Here is a 15,960-nt window from a genome sequence, read left to right as displayed (position 1 = left end):
ATGCACAAAATGAAAATCACTGGAAATAGGAAATATGTAGGTCAATGTAAAATATTAATGTTATATTAATTATACATAAATAAATATATTGTATACTCTCTATTGTATCTTGTTTTAAAATGTTTACGTTGCATAAAGCAATAATTATAACACTGTATTGCTGCATTTTAACATATATTGATGCAATGTATACAATAAGAGAAGTACAAAAAGGGGATAGGAGTGTATGTTTTGGTGACATGAAGCTGCTCACCCACAACCTGTTGAGCTCGCATGTGGGGGGGGGTGGGGCCCCACGGCTTCCCTCTGCGCCTCCAGGCCACTGAGGTCCGCATCAACCCGGTGGAGTCAACCCCAACTTTGTGGCATGTATGATAACAAGGTGGAGTGGGCAGCGCTTCTATGGGCAGCGGATACCTTGCACCTGGTCGAGGTACCCAAAGAGCCAATTGAAGGGTATGAGCAAGATGAGAAGTTCCTGAGGAAGATGCACCACATGCTGCTGGAGGTGGATGTGCTGGAGGGCACCCCGCAGTGCGCAGAGTCTGGACGTCTGTTTCCCATCAGTTGTGGGATCCCCAGCGTGCTGCTGAGTGAGGAGGAAACCGAGACTTAATGGTGCCAGTTGGCTGGTTTTTCATTCTGTAACTGTGTGTCTCTTGATTCAAGGTCATGTGTATCCCAAACCCTTGACCCAGTGATACGTGAAACAGTGTTCTTGAACTCGATATATATTTTTTCCTATTAAAGGTTCAAAACCAAAAAAATAAATAAATAAAATAAAATAAGCCTGTATTAATCTGAAATAGATTGTGATAAATTGAGATGCATATAAGAATTGTTACAGCAACCACTAAGAAAACAACTAAAAAATATGGTACAAAGTCTATAGGGAATTTAAATAGAAACCTGAAATATTTATGTAATACACTAGGAGGCAGTAAAGGAGGAACCCAGGAACAAAGGAGGCAGGGGACATAAAAACCAAGGAGGAAAATGACCTATATAAATACAATCATATAAATAAATTAGATTGACATGAATAGTTTAAATATCCTAATCAAAAGGCAGAGATTATCACATTGGAATTTTTTTTTAAAGCCAGAGCCAATGGTATGCCACCTGCGGAAAACACATCTTAAATTCAGACATGAACAGGCAGAAAGTAAAGGATAGAACAAGATTTACAATGCTAAGTAACAATTGAGCTAGAGTGGCTATATTAATCTATGACAAAATAAACTTTGAAACAAGAAATATTACTAGAGATGAAAAGGGTCAATATAAACCATAAAGATATAACAATTACAGGTTTATATGCAATTATTTAAAAAGCCTCAAAATACATGAATCAAAAAATGATGGAATTAATGGAGAAATAGACAATGTAACAACTGGAGATTTCAATAACTCTCAGTAATTGACAAAACACTACACAGATATTCAGTAATGATATAGAAGACTTGGACAATACTATCAACCAACTTAACATATTTAGAACACATTATCCAGTTATTAAGGGATGCACATTCCTTTTAAGCAGACATGGAACATTCTCCAAGGTAGTCTATATGTTAGGCATAAAACAAGGCTCAATAACTCGAATGGACTGAAATACAAAGCATATTCTCTAACCACAACAGAACTAAATTAGAAATCAATGACAGAAAGAAATCTGGAAAAACCCAGTTATTTGGAATTTAAATAACATACTTCCATATAATTAATGGCTCAAAGAAATAGTCACAAGGGTAGTTATAAAGTACTTTGAACTGAATGAAAACAAAAGCACAATACATCAAAGTTTATGAAATGCAGTTTGAACCAGCATTAAATGCCTATATCAGAAAAGAAGAAAAGTCTCAAATTAATAATTGACATCTACATTAAGAAAATAAGAAGAGTAAAATAAATGACAGGAAACAGAAAACAATGAAATCAAAAGTTCGTTCTTTGAAAAGATCAACAAGGGGCGCCTGGGTGGCGCAGTCGGTTAAGCGTCCGACTTCAGCCAGGTCACGATCTCGCGGTCCGGGAGTTCGAGCCCCGCGTCGGGCTCTGGGCTGATGGCTCAGAGCCTGGAGCCTGTTTCCGAGTCTGTGTCTCCCTCTCTCTCTGCCCCTCCCCCGTTCATGCTCTGTCTCTCTCTGTCCCAAAAATAAATAAACGTTGAAAAAAAAATTTTTTAAAGAAAAGATCAACAAAATTGACAACCTTGAGCATAACCAATTGAGAAAAGAACAGAGAAAAAGAAAACAAGCAACATCAAAAGAGGGTACATATTACTAACTCTACAAAAAATAAAAGAATTATAATATTATGAGTAACTTTAGACCAAAGAAAATAGACAACATGGATAAAATTAACAGATTCTTAAAAAGAAATTCCAAAAACTCATTCAAAAAGAAAAATAAAATTCTGAATAGACCTATAACAAGTAAAGAAATTGAATTCATAATTAAAATCTTCATACAAAGAAAACTCAACTTGGCTTCACTGGTGAATATGATCAAAGACTTAAAGAAGAAATATTACCAATTCTTCACAAATTTGCTCAAGATACAGAGAAGAAGGAAGCATTCCCCACCTCATTCTATGAAGACAAAACTACCCTGATAACAAAGGCAAAGACATTACAACAAAAGAAAACTAAAGACCATTATCCATCATAAACATAAATATAAAAATCTTAAACATAACATTATCAAATTAAATTTACCAACATATCAGCAAATTACATATGACACCAAGTATATTCTTACCCTGTGGTTTACCCAAGAATGCAATAAAGAGCATATATGAAAAATATACAGCTTCTATCATATTGAAGGGTAAAAGACTGATTCTCCCCTAAGATCATGAATTAGGCATGAATGTCTGCTTTCAACAAATCTATTCAACATAATACTGGATAGTCTAGATAGTAAAATAAAGTCCCTCCAAAAAAAAAAAAAAAAAGAATAACAGAAAAAAGGCATTAAAATTGGAAATAAACAAATATAACTGTTTTTTTTGACAAATGACATGATACTATATGTAGAAGATACCAAGCAATAAAAAAAGAAAACTTAACATTATATTATATTACAATATAATATCTAACAAGTTTATAAAGGTCACAGGATCTAAGATCAGCATACAAATATCAGTTGTATTTCTATGTACTAGTAATGAAGAATTCAAAAATGAAATTAAGAGAACAATTCCATTCACAATAGTATCTAAAAATAATACAATAATGGAATAGAATACAGAGTGCAGAAATAGACCCACTGATTTTCAACCAAGTATGGCCCACTGATTTTCAACAAAGATGCAAAAGTAATTAAACGGAGAAAGGATATCCTATTAAATGAATGGCACTGGAACAAATGGAACTCATAGCAAAAAAAAAAAAAAATCATACTTTATACAAGAATAATTAACTCATTGGGGAATCATAGATCTAAATGTAAAATGTTCCTGGGGTACCTGGGTGGCTCAGTCCGTTAAGTGTCCAACTTGGGCTCAGGTCATGATTTTGCAGTTCGTGAGTTTGAGCCCCGAGACGGGCTCTGTGCTGACAGCTTGGAGCCTGGAGCCTGCTTTGGATTCTGTGTCTCCCTCTCTCTCTGTTCCTCCCCCACTCACACTCCGTCTGACTCTCTCTCAAAAATAAATGAAGATTAAAAAAAAAACCTTTTTTTAATGTAAAATGTTCTAGGGAGTTCAAGGGATTGGGAGTCTGATTAAAGAAAAAGACACGACTGTGAGAGGCAGAACACATACACTTTATTGAGTGGAGGTTGGATAGGATTGCGTAAAAAAAATTTCTCACAGTATGAAACCATCCAGAGGTTGGCTATCAATCAGATGGGAGAAGGGCAAGGGGACCATTGAAGAAGAAGAGAATCAGAGAGGGTGGATGCATGCCTAGCTGCTGTCACTCAGCCATGTAGCAGAGTTTCTTGGTCAGAGAGCTCCTTGGGGATTTATACCTTTTCTAATGTTCAGCAGATGCTGGGTGAGGTTTCATAAGGTATGCACAGTCAGCAATCTCTACATATGCTTGTTTAGGGATATTTTTTAAAAGATCAGGGTGTGTAAAAACTTACACCGATGGGCTTTGGAGCTACTAAGGCTCAGCCTGCAGTGAAGAAATGAACAACCTAGGGGGCCAATAAACAGAAACCATCTTTGGGTCATTTATATAACAAATGTTAACCTATAAATTTTTAGAAGAAAATATTGGAGAAAATCTTTGTGACTCAGATTTATGCAAAGAGTTCTTAGACATGACACTGAAAGCAAGATCCATTAAAAATAATTTGGTAGGTTGAACATTAAAACTTTTGTTCTATGAAGGACCCTATTAATGGAATGAAAATACAAACTACAGACCAGGAGAAAACATTAGCAAATCACACAACCTGGAAAGTTGGTGTATCTATAATATATAGAGAATTCTCTAAACTCAGTAAGAAATGAAAAAAAAAAATCAAACAGAAAATGGACAAAGATTTGATTAGAAACTTCATAAAAACAGAGAAACAGCAAGTAGGCACACGTTCAACTTCACTAGCTATTGGGCAAAGACAAACTAAAGCCAGAATGAGATACCACTGCACACCTATTAGAATGGCTAAAATTAATGCTGACCATACCAAGTGCTCACAACAATGTGGAACAGTTGGACCTCTTACATATTGCTGGCTGGAATGCAAAATGGGAGAGCCGCTGTGAAAAAACAGCACGGCAGTTTCTTAGAAAGTTAAAGATACACTACCATACAATTGAGAAATCACACTCCTGGGTGTTTATCCTAGAAATATAAAAACATGTTCATACAAGAATGTGGACGTGAATGTTCACAGCAGCTTTACTTGTAATAGCCCCAAATGGAAACAATCTAAATGTTCTTCAATGGACAAATGGAAAAACAAACTACGTACATCCATACAATGAAAAATTCCTCAGCAATGAAAGTAAAGAACCTACCAACCCAAGCAACAGCATGGACGGATCTCAGGAGCATTATATTAAGCAAAAGAAGCCAGACACAAAGATGACGTGTTGTGAAATGCCAGAAAATGTAATTTATAGAGGCAGAAGCAGATTAGTTATTGCACAGAGCTGAAGTTGTAATGAGGATTAACTGCCAATGTGCATGAGGGACCTTTGAGGGGTGACACAAATGGATTATGGTAATAACTGCACGACTCTATAAACTTACTGAGAATCTTTCAATTGTATGTTTCCAATGGGTGAATTATTCCTAAGTAAAGTTGTTTTTCAAAAAGCATAATTGACTGTATAAAATATGACAATGTAGAATAAGATTTATAATATATGTAAAACTAAAGTATAACTCACAATAGCACAAGGATAGGGAGAAGAGAAATGGAAGTATACTCTTGTAAAGTTCTCAGACGTAAAATGGCGTAATATCACAAGAAAGCAGACTGTGATAAGTTAAAGATCTATATTATAAACCCCCAAGTTGAAATAACAAAACAAAGAGCTAACTATAATATGCTAACAAAGGGAACAAAATGGAATCATACCCCCCCACACACAAAAAACTCAAACCAAAAGAAAGCAGAAGACAAAAAAAAAAGGAACAAAAATAGATAAGACAAAGAGAAAAGAAATAGCAAGATTATAGATTTAAATTTAACCATATTAAGAATCATATTAGATGTAAATTGCTTACATACACCAATTAAAAAGCACAGACTCTCAGATTAGATTTAAAAAAAAACAAGACTCAGGTATTTGCTGCCCACAAGAAAAGCACTTCAAATATTAAGACACAGATAGGTAAAAGTAAAAGGATACTACCACTAACGAAAAAAAATGTAGGGTAGATCTATTAAAATCAGACAAAGTATATTTTAAAAGAAAGAATATTACCAAAGGTAAATAAAATCACTTCATAATAATAAAGGGATCAATTCATGAAGAACTCACGACAATCCTAAACAGTATGCACCTAATAACTGAACTTCAAAATTCATGAAGCAAAAAACCAATCAAGCTACAAAGAGAAATAGACAAGTCCATGATTAGAATGTATTTCAAAACCCATCTAAATAATTTATAGAACAAAGAGAAAATCAGCAAATACACAGAAGATTTGACCAGCAATAAATCAACTTGATGTTAGTGCACCTGTGTGGCTCAGTCAGTTGACTCTTGGTTTTGACTCAGGTCATGATCTCATGGTTGGTGAGACTGAGCCCCACAGCAGGCTCTGTGCTGACAGTGTGGAGCCTGCTTGGGATTCTCTCTCCCCCCTCCCTCTCTCTCTGTCCCCATACCCCCACTTGTTTGTGTACACTCACGTTTTCTCTCTCTTCAAATAAATAAATAAACTTTAAAAAATAAATAAACAAATAAACTTGATGTAACTGACATCCTCAGAGCACTCTGGCAAAAACAGCAAGATTTCACATTCTCTTTAAGTCCACAGAACATTTACCAAAATAGATCATATTCTGTGTAATGAAATAAGGTTCAATAAATTTAAAATATCTGTGTCATACAAAATACACTCTCCGACCACAATGGAATTCTAATTTTGTTTGAACATAACCATGATAAAAATATTTTAAAATCTAAAACAAGAAAGAAAGAAATCAATAACAGAAAGATATCTAGGGGTGCCTGGGTGGCTCAGTCAGGTGAGCGTCTGACTTCATTCAGCTCAGGTCATGGTCTCACAGTTTGGGTGTTTGAGCCCTGCCTCGGCTCTCTGCTGTCAGTGGAAAGCCCACTTCAGATCCTCTGTGCCCTTCGCTTTACTCCTCCCCTGCTCATGCTCTCTCTCTCTCTCTCTCTCTCTCTCTCTCTCTCTCAAAAATGAGTAAACATTATTTTTTTAAAAAGATAACTAGAACATCCTCCAAATATGTGAAAACAAAATAAAACACTTAAAACATAATACATGGCTCAAAGAAGAAATCAGAGAAATTATAAAATTATGAAGTGTTTTGAACTAAATGGAAATGAAAATGTAACTTTTCAAAATTGGTTGGAAATGGGAAAAGGAACTTCAGTGCTTACCTCAACCACAAATTCAAAAATTAGGTCAGAGACCTAAATATAAAACCTAAAGTGTTAAACTTCTAGAAGAAATCATAAGAGAAAATCTTTGTGATCATAGGAAGCATAAGATTTCTTTCACAGGAAACAAAAAGTAGAGACTATGAAAGAACATAAAAAGATAGCCTTCATCAAAATATAAAAAACATCTGCTGCTCAAAATATAGTTAAGGAAAAGAAAAGATGAGCCCCAGACTGGGAGAAAATATTTGCAAAACAATATCTGACAAAGGACTCATATTCAGCATATTTAAATAACTCCCAAAACACAACAGTTTTAAAAGCCTGGTTTAAAATACTGAGCAAAATATTTGAACAAACATTTCACCAAAGAAGATATATAGATGACAAAATAGGCACATGAAAAGATGCTCATTATAATTGGTCTCTAGGGAAATGCAAATGAAAACCAAATGAGACACCACAACATTATTAGAACGGACAATTTTTTTTAGCTATCAGTACTAAGTGCTGGTGAGAATATGGAGCAAATATATGTCTATACAAGGTGATGGTGTGAATAGAAAATGCCATGGCAAACAGTTTGACCGTTTCCTATAAAATCACACACACAATTGCCATATGACCCATCAATTTCAATCCCAGATATTTACCCAAGAGAAATGAAACATTTGTCCCTCAAAGACCTGTTCACCAATGTTTATGGCAGCCTAATTCATAACGGCCCAAACCAGGAAACAACCTGAATGCCCATTGACCAGTGAATACATAAATGGTGGTGGAGTCTTACAATGAAATACTACAGAGGAATAAGAAGGAAGGAACTACACAGGCAACAGTATCAACAAAGCTCAAGTGCATTATGCTGAGGGAGAAAAAAAAAAAAAAGCCAGACACAAAGGTTCTACACAGTATGATTCCATTTATATGATGATCTGGAAAAGGTGAAACTATAGACATCAATCAGATGAATGGTTGTCAGGGGATGGGGTGGAAACAGGGCATCAACTACAAAGGAGACAGAAGAACTTCTTGGGACAATGGAAATACCCTGTTACAGATGTTAGCGGTGGTTACATGATCATGGATGTCAACATACACCAAACATTCTGTCTAAATGAGGTGAATTTTATTGTACATAAATTGTTCTTGACTTCAGAGAAAGAATATAGGGAAGAGGGTATGCTGACTGGGATGCCTGGGCAGCTCAGTCGGTTGGACGGCCGACTTCAGCTCGGATCATGATCTCACAGCTCATGAGTTCGAGCCCCACATGGGGCTCTGTGCTGACAGCTCAAAGCCTGAAGCCTGCTTCGGATTCTGTGTCTCTCTGTCTCTCCCCCGCTCACATTCTGTCCTTCAAAAATAAACATTAAGAATGAATAAATAAACACATACATACATACATACATACATACATACATACATATTGGCTAACAATTTTCAGTACTTAAAAAAATCATAACTCTTTATTTCAGAAATTTGTTCCAAGATTAGAAGAGGATAAATAAAAATAAATTCACAATTTAAAGCATGCTAAGACTGTGGAAGTGAAAAGGCAACAAGAAAACCTTAAAAAGCTGTGGAGGGAGCAGGGGGTTAGGTATTCGGCAAAAGAAGGTCAATAAAATTACCTGTAAATAGACAATAATTAGATTGATGGGACTTTTTGACAGCAACAGAAGTCTGATGGGATATCCTCAAAGTTTTGTGAAAAAATAACTTCGAATCTAGAAAAATCTATCCACCTGAACTACCATTCAGAGTAAGGGGGATAAAGGATAATTTTTGATAAACAAAGATGGAAAGAACTTAGCACTAACAAACCCCCACTGAAAGACTTAACTAAAGGCTGTAGTACTTTTGCAAAGTAGGAAATTGAACTCAGAAGGAAGTAGAGAGATGCAAGAAATAATGGTAAGTAGAGAAACTGGCAAGCACATCAATAAACCTAAGAGTAATAACAACAAAAACCACAAATGTTGGGGGAATAAAACAAAATGGTGGCATATTACTTAGCAATAAAGAGGAATGAACTATTGATACACTCAACAACACGGAGAGATCTCAGGTACACTATGCTATGTGAAAAGAGCCAATTTCAGAAGGTCTCATGCTGTATGATCCCATTTATATGACATTCTCAAAGCGAGACAGTTATTGAGATAGAGAACAGATTCGTGGTTGCTGGTGAAAGAGGAGGGGTGACAGTAAGACTAAACGGAGTATCACAAGGGAGATCTTTACGATGGTGGGTCAGTTCCGTATCTCGATTGTGGTGCTGGTCACACAAATCTACACACGTGAGAAAACGACCCAGAACTGCAAACAGACATTGAACCAGTGTCAACTTCCTGTTTTTTGATATCGCACTATAGTTACGTAAGATGTAACTTTTAGAGGCGCCTGGGTGGTTCAGTCAGTTAAGCGTCTGACTTCGGCTCAGGGCGTGATCTCGCAGTTCGTGGGTTTGAGGCCCATGTCAGGCTCCTGGCTCAGAGCTTGGAGCCTGCTTCGGATTCTGTTTCCCTCTCCTGCTCACACTCTGTCTCTCTCTCTCAAAAATAAATAAACATTAAAAAATTAGCGATAAAAAAAGATGTAACTTTTAGAGGGAACGGGTGGGCGATACAGGGATCTCTCTGTACTATCTTTGCAACTTCCTGTGAATCTGTAAGTATTTCAAAAAGTGTTAAAAAAAAAAGTAAGAGGGAGTCACTAAATAATAAAAATATGGAAGATGACAGGGGAGATCAGAATAAACCATTTTAAGGTCTTCCTAAGTTCGGGAAGAGGACGAAGACATTCATTAACTTTAAACCTAAGTCAAATATGTCATCAAAAATTTAAGGAAGACGCTAAGAAAAATAGAAAAAGAAAGTATAGTTGGTAAACCAGACAACGATGGGGGAATGATAATAAGGAAAATAATTCAGGGGAAGCAGTGAAAGGAAAAGGAAAAAGAGTAAAGTGGCTTGCTAAAACATATATTCAAAAAAACTGTAACTCTAATACTAGTAATAATGAGTTTGAAAACATTTTAAAAAGTAATCCAATCCATAATAATAACAAAAGAATTACAGTATCTGTGAAGCATCTAAATGAAAATTACGTGTGGCCTATGAAGAAAGCTACAAATATTTATCTGGTAAGTTCTGTTAATAGTTATCCAGCCTTGAGAGATAAGGAAAGAAGACTGAGTTCCAGATTTGTCCATGAACAGCATGTGCTTGATAAGGAAGCAAAAGTAACCATCTTGTGCTGGTCTGCAAGCCCTCACTTTTCAGAATGCTATAGTAGTTTCTAATGTATCGAACGTTGACTAACTGACTAAAATAAAGGATATAAGCCAGTAAGTGCTCTCAGAAAGCCGTGTGAGGAGGAAGCAGTCTGTACATGTTAATCCCCGTTTGCGATGTCACAGGCCCGAGGCGACTGGTGAGTCGAGAGCTCCTACTTCTCCCTGCAGCAGGTGTCAGTTCTGATACGGTCCATGGCTCCATGAACCCTCACCATCGCCCCACGCAGAAGATACTACTATTGTTCTCCTAGAAGATACCTGCTGTTACTTGCAAGTGAGGAAACTGAGGCAGAGAGTGAGGTTACGCAACCTGCCTGAGGTTTTTGGGTTTTGAACTTGAGAAGACTGGCTCCAGTGCCCATGCTCTAAATGCCTCTGCAATCGAACTTTTATTTTTTTTTTAATTTTTTTTTAACGTTTATTTATTTTTGAGACAGAGACAGAGCATGAACGGGGGAGGGTCAGAGAGAGAGGGAGACACAGAATCCAAAACAGGCTCCAGGCTCTGAGCAGTCAGCACAGAGCCCGACGCGGGGCTCGAACTCACGGACCGCAAGATCACGACCTGAGCCGAAGTCGGATGCTTAACCGACTGAGCCTCCCAGGCGCCCCTGCTATCTAACTTTTAAATAAAAGTGGGAGGATAAATCTGGCTGGTGAAGAAAATACCAGTGGAGTCAGACCAGCCCTAACCGCTATCTCAAGGTGCAATAAACAGTGTGATATCACATGAAAATAGACAAAGGGAATTGGTAGAACAGAACCAGTAACTGAGAGATGGGATCTACCACGTACATCAATTTAATTAAAGGTGTACCTAAAATCAGATCTAGTGATTTTAATAAATTATGTTAGCACAAGGAACTGACAACTGCAAGAGGAATGTAAAGATTCACTCCAAGAATTTCTCTTTTTGCCGCACACAAACAGAAATCCCAGCTGGAATAAAGAGTTAAAGGAAACAAGACTGTATCATTAAAAAAAGAGAACAAGTATTATTAAACATTTATCAACCTCTTGAGGTAGGAGGAATGCTTATGTAATAAATCACAAAGGGAATCAGCAACTGAGGTGATAACATAAAAATGTAAATTTTCGGGGCGCCTGGGTGGCGCAGTCGGTTAAGCGTCCGACTTCAGCCAGGTCACGATATCGCAGTCCGTGAGTTCGAGCCCCGCGTCAGGCTCTGGGCTGATGGCTCAGAGCCTGGAGCCTGTTTCCAATACTGTGTCTCCCTCTCTCTCTGCCCCTCCCCCGTTCATGCTGTGTCTCTCTCTGTCCCAAAAATAAAATAAACGTTGAAAAAAAAAATTTTTTTTAAAAATGTAAATTTTCTATTAACTGAATAAAAACTCAGAAAGAAAATTCAGAGATAAAGGCAAACAAAAAAATTACAACAAACATAATTCAGAATCATACGGAACACAACTGTACTATTATGTCACAGTGCTTTAGATGTGAAGGATTGGTTGGCATCTTTAAAACAGAAAGAATTTTCAGAAATCAAAGAGCAAAATACTCAAACCCCAGAAGAAAAATTGACATATGCAGGAAATCTACAGAAGAGACACTAAAGGTCAAAAAAGTTATTTTTAATTCCGTAAGAGATGCAAATGAAAACAACAGGTTGTTTTACATTTCCCCTTGCTGACAAAGATTGCTTTTTAATAATGGTAGTAAGATTATAATATAGATATAAACTCAGGCAAGCTTTCCGTAATGCAATTTAGCAAAAACAGTATAGATACATTGTGTGTGATTTTGAATTAGGTAAGTTAAATAGCAGAATATAAACACCTTAAGAAAATTGTACTTTATCAGCACTGGATGTTGTATGTAAGTGATGAATCACTGAATTGTACATTGCACTGAAACCTGAAACCAATATTGCAGTGTATGTTGGCTAACTAAAATTTAAATGAAAAATTTAAAAAAACTAATTTAAAAAGTGTACTTTATGTGCAAAATTTGAAATAATACAAAGCCCAGCATTTTCAGTTCTTGAAAAACAGCAATATTAACAGAGCTTTCCAACCAAGTGAATTGTAAACAGTGAAATAGCATGGCACTTAGGACTAGGGACTCCAGAGCCAGGCTGTGTGTGTTTTAATCCTGCTGTTTACAAGTGACACCATTTACAAGCTCTGTAACCTGGACAAGTTGCTCTATCTACTTGTGTCTTGGCTTCTTCATCTATGAAGTGGGAATCATAATAATCACCATCTTATATGACGTCACGAGTATTAAATGAGTTAATATATTTAAAGTACTTAGAACACAGCCTGCCATGTATATTACATAGTGTTTGTTTTGACAGTGATGATGGGAAGGATGATGATTAATGTTGCCACATGATGGCACCATGTTAGCAGAAAACAAATAGACCCTTTGACTATTGTCTGTCATTATCCTGGGACCCATATTGCTGCTAAATGCTAGAAGTTCTGCAGATGACTTTAGTGGATACTTATTACTTTACTATAATACACAGTAAAAATAAGCCTATAATAAAAAGTAATTGTTAAACTTGAATGTTAAACTATTTGTATATTTATAAGAATGTTTGTTAAATAATAATACAAATGGTAACCCCAAAAACTTTAAAATGGAAGCTAAGGGCACCTGGGTGGCTCAGTTAAGCGCATGACTTGATTTCATTTCAAGTCATGATCTAATGGTTCATGAGTTTGAGCCCTGCGTTGGGCTCTGTGCTGGCAGTGTGGAGCCTGTTTCGGATTTTCTCTCTCCCTCTCTCTCTGCCCCTCCCCTACTCATTCTTTCTCTCTCTCTCTCTCTCTCTCTCTCTCTCTCTCAAAATAAGTAACTAAACTTAAAAAACAAGCCATTATGATATCGTACACCTTTTGAAATTCATATCAGAAGAACACTGAAAAACAAAGAATCATTAAAGCAAAAATACACCACAACTCTTAATGATTTATGCACACCAAGAATACCCTCTCCCACACGCTTTACATTTATTCCAATGGAAAATCAGTCTTGGATTTGCAAGGTCTTCAAGAACACTCCCGTCACACAAAATGCAACCACCTGGTAAAGGCAGAACCAATAAGCATGCAATGGTCAAGACCCTTTATGCAATTGCTATAAAATTTTCAAGGAAGAACTGACAAAAAAAAGTAAACTAACAGACTTCCTGTTTTAAATAAATTAGGTATACCTAGAAAATACCCATTTTCTATTTATCTACAAAGAAAATCTCAGAAATTTTTCAAAAATAGAATTTGTACAGGCCTGTGTTCTCACCACTCTATCACCAGAAAAGTTTAAACTCTTTAGAAAATAGCTCCTGGGTCAGGTTGGAAGTAAAATCTATATATTGAGACAATTTAGAAAATAGCTCCAAGCACAACAAATAGTAAATTTCACAGAATGCAGTCAAAGCTGTATTCATGTGAATATTCATAGTCTTAAATGCTTTCATGATTAAACAAGAAATGATAAAACATTCAACACATGAAGCTATAAACCTATAGAAAAAGAAGTAAGTGATTACAGTAAGGAGAAACTAATACTTAGAAAATATAGCAGAACTCGTATATCTGAGAACTAATTCTTGGAAATGGCCAATTAAGCAGAAGATAAAATTTAAACAGAAATGAGAGAGAGAAAATACCAATAGGAAACCTTAAGAATAAAAAAATAAAATTCCTCTCTCAGAAATCTCACTTTTAAGTATAGCCCTAAAATTCCAAGTAACATTTAAACAAACCTAACAAAGTGGCATATTAAGAGAATCAGAGCTACAACAAAATGAAGTTTAAGAATGCAAAAATAGGGGTGCCTGGGTGGCTCAGTCGGTTGAGCATCCGACTTCGGCTCAGGTCATGATCTTGCAGTCCATGAGTTCGAGCCCCACATCAGGCTCTGGGCTGATGGCTCAGAGCCTGGAGCCTGCTTCCGATTCTGTGTCTCCATCTCTCTCTGCCCCTCCCCCGTTCATGCTCTGTCTCTCTCTGTCTCAAAAATAAATAAATGTTAAAAAAAAAATTTTAAAAAAGAATGCAAAAATAGTTTCATGTTACTAGGGCTAAATAGCAAAAAATTTGCCCACTTCAATAAAGGTAGAAAAGTATTTTATAAGATAGAGCATCTATCCCTGATTAATAAAAAATTTCCCAACAAAATGGGGATTGAAATACACTTCAATAATTTAGCAAAGAATATCCTTATCAAATAGTCGGCCACCAAGTAACAGTATACCTATCATTTAAAAAAATGCTAGGGTGCCTGGGTGGCTCCTTTGGTTAAGAGTCCAACTTTAGCTCAAGTCATGATCTCACAGCTCCTGAGGTCAAGCCTGCATCGGGCTCTCTGCTGTCAGTGTGGGACCCACTTTGGAGCCTCTGTGCCCTCCTGTTTCTGCCCCCACCCACTTGCACACGTGTGCTCTTTCTCTCTCTCTTTCAAAAATAAATAAGCATGTTTTTAAAAAGATTTAAAAATGCTAAAGGCAATCTCATTAAGATAGACAAGACAAAGAGGTCCATAATCACTTCTGCTCTTTAGGATTATAGTAGAAGTTCCACATACCACTGTAATAATGCAAGAAAAGTAAATGAGGCATTGCCTAAAAAAGGAGGCAGACTTAGCTATATTTGCATACAACACAAATATATACCTTGAAAATGGGCCAAAAAATCCATTGTAAAATGACTGAGACTAATAGCAGAGTTTTCTAAAATGTCTGATCACACTGGTTACTCAAAAGACAATGGCCTGAGGCAGAGTTTCAGTCTGCGACAAGGAACAGTTATGAAGATGGCTAGCAGTGGTGCTTGGGCAACAATGTGAATACACCTGATTCCACTAAACTACACACTTAAAAATGCTTCAAATGTTAAATTTTACATTATATTTATTTTACCACATTTAAGTAAATGGCTTGGATTACTCAGAATGAGACGGCCACTATGCAAGCACTTGATTTTTTTTTAATTTTTTAAAAATATTTTTAGGGGCGCCTGGGTGGCGCAGTCGGTTAGGTGTCCGACTTCAGCCAGGTCACGATCTCGCTCGGGAGTTCGAGCCCCGCATCGGGCTCTGGGCCGATGGCTCAGAGCCTGGAGCCTGTTTCCGATTCTGTGTCTCCCTCTCTCTCTGCCCCTACCCCGTTCATGCTCTGTCTCTCTCTGTCCCAAAAATAAATAAACGTTGAAAAAATAAATAAATAAATAAAAAATATTTTTAATGTTTATTTATTTTTGAGAGAGAAAGAGAGACAGAGCATGAGTGGGGGAGGGGCAGAGAAGAGAGAGGGAGACACAGAATCCAAAGCAGACTCCAGGCTCTGAGATGTCAGCACAGAGCCCTACGTGGGGCTCAAACCCATGAACCATGAGATCATGACCTGAGCCGAAGTCAAACACTTAACTGACTGAGCCAACCAGACGCCGATAATTATTTTTTAAGTAAATAGCTCGTTTTGAAAAGTTAGTGGGGGAAAAAACATCCACTTACAATCAAGATGAGAGACAGAGAAGGAGGGAAAAAGAGAGGGAGGAACAGAGGGAGGATGTAGGACTCATATGAGTCTAAAAATGCTATTAAATGGCATCAAAGACAACAGAGTAAGAAAAAAAAAAAAGCATATC

General features: G+C 36.8%; 1 pseudogene; it reads left to right on the top strand.

The window, feature by feature from the left end:
* Nucleotides 1–239: 239 nt before the first annotated feature.
* Nucleotides 240–616, top strand: LOC125153638 (multifunctional methyltransferase subunit TRM112-like protein; annotated as a pseudogene).
* Nucleotides 617–15,960: the final 15,344 nt, after the last annotated feature.

This window comes from Prionailurus viverrinus, chromosome E2 (assembly GCF_022837055.1).
Source record: "Prionailurus viverrinus isolate Anna chromosome E2, UM_Priviv_1.0, whole genome shotgun sequence".
NCBI lineage: Eukaryota > Metazoa > Chordata > Mammalia > Carnivora > Felidae > Prionailurus > Prionailurus viverrinus.
The sequence above is the reverse complement of the archived record's forward strand: the minus strand, read 5'-3'. Positions and strand labels throughout refer to the sequence as shown.